General features: G+C 33.7%; 1 pseudogene; it reads left to right on the plus strand.

Annotated features, from left to right (window-relative positions):
• Positions 1-119, plus strand: LOC112485149 (annotated as a pseudogene).
• The last annotated feature ends 2,047 nt before the right edge of the window (positions 120-2,166 follow it).

Genomic DNA, 2,166 nt, shown 5'->3' on the forward strand with positions numbered 1-2,166 from the left:
GTCTATGGCCATGCTACCCTGAACAAGCCCAATCCCATCTGATCTTGGAAGCTAAGCAGGGTCAGTCCTGGTTAGTACTTGGGTGGGAGACCACCTAGGAAGACCAGGTACTGTAGGCGTAAAAAATAAAAAAATAATTGCTTGTAAGCTGATAAGGTTTTTGCAATCTGTGAGGTCAATCAAGGGTTGCCTCGCCTAAAATAAACAAACAAACAAACAAACAATGAATGGGTTAACAATCAGATCAAGGAAGAAATCAAAAGATACCTAGAGACAAATGAAAATGAAAATACAGAGACTGAAAATTTATGAGACACAGCAAAAGCAGTCCTAAGAGGGAAATTCATAACAATACAGACCTACCTCAAGAAACAAGAAAAAGCTAAATTAAACAATCTAATCATATACATGAGAAAACTAGAAAATGAACAGCAAACAAAGCCCAAAGTGAGTAGAAGGAAGGAAATAATAAATATCAGAGCGGAAATAAAATAGTCTAGAAAAACAACACAAAATATCAATGAAACCAAGAGCTGGTTCTTTGAAAAGATAAACAAAATTGATAAACCCTTAACCAGACTTATCAAGAAAAAAGAGAGAGGACCCAAATAAATAAAATCAGAAACAAAAGAGGAGAAGTAACTATGGAATCCATAGAAATACAAAGGATTATAACAAAATCCTATGAGCAATTATTTGCCAACAAATTGGACTATCTGGAAGTCAATGGGTACATTCCTAGAGAGGTACATTCCTTGGGAGACATACAGTCTCCCAAGACTGAGTAAAGAAGAAACAGAAAATCTAAACTGACTGATTACCAACAATGAAATCAGATCAGTACTCAAACTCCCAAAAAACAAAAGTCCTGGACCAGATGGTGCATAGGTGAATTTGGTGAATTTTACCAAACATTCAAAGAATTAACACCTAATATCAAACTATTGCAAAAAATTCAAGAGAAAGGAAGGCTCCTAAACTCATTTTGAGGCCACTGTTACCCTGATTCCGAAACCAGACAGACATTACAAAAAAAGAAAATTACAGGCCAGTATCCTTGATGAATATAGATACAAAAATTCTCAACAAAATATTAGCAATCCAAATTCAGCAATACATTAAAAATGTCATTTTCCATGATCAAGTTGGATTTATTCTTGGAGTGCAAGGTTGGTTCAGTATCTGCAAATCAATTAATGTGATGTACCACATTACCAAATTGAAAAATAAAAATTATATGATCATATCAATAGATGTAGAAAAAGCATTTGACAAAATCCAGCATATATTTATGATAAAAACTCTCAGCAAAGTGGGAATAGAGGGAACATACCTCAACATATTAAGGCCATATATGTCAAGGCTACAGCTAACATATTCAATGGGGGAAAAACTAACAGTGTCTTAAGATCAGGAACAAGACAAGGATGTCCATACTGATTGGTAAATTTAGCCAAGGAGGTAAAAGACCCATACTTAGAAAATTATGTTCGTGTAAAAAGAAATTGAAGAAGATACAAATAAATGGAAGCATATACCATACTACTGGATAGGAAGAATCAGCATCATTAAAATGTTCATACTACCCAAAGCAATCTATAGATTCAATGTACTCTCTATCAAAATACCAATGGCATTTTTCAGAGAACTAGAACAAATAATCTAAAAATTTATATGGAAGTATAAAAGATCCTGAATAGCCATGGCAATCTTGAGAAAAAAAAAACAACAAAGTTGGAAGTATCACACTACCTAATATCAAACTATACTACAAGGCTATAGTAATCAAAAAAGCATGATACTGGCAAAAAAACAAATACATAGATCAATGGAACAGAAATGAGAGCCCAGAAATAAATCCATGCCCATGTGCTCATTTAAAATATGACAAAGGAGGCAAGAGTATACAGTGGGGTAAAGGCAGTCTCTTCAATAAATAGTGTTGGGAAGACTAGACAGATATATGCAAAAAAAGATAAAACTGGACCACCTTCTTACACCATATACAAGAGTAAACTCAAAATGGATTAAAGACTTAAATGTAAGACCTGAAACCATAAAACTCCTAGAAGAAAAAATAGCTAGTAAACTCTCTGACATTGCTCTGAGTAATATGTTTTCTGATATATCTCCTTGGACAAGGGAAACAAAAGAAAAAAATAAACA

Source organism: Pteropus alecto, unplaced genomic scaffold (genome assembly GCF_000325575.1).
Source record: "Pteropus alecto unplaced genomic scaffold, ASM32557v1 scaffold95, whole genome shotgun sequence".
Classification (NCBI taxonomy): Eukaryota; Metazoa; Chordata; class Mammalia; order Chiroptera; family Pteropodidae; genus Pteropus; species Pteropus alecto.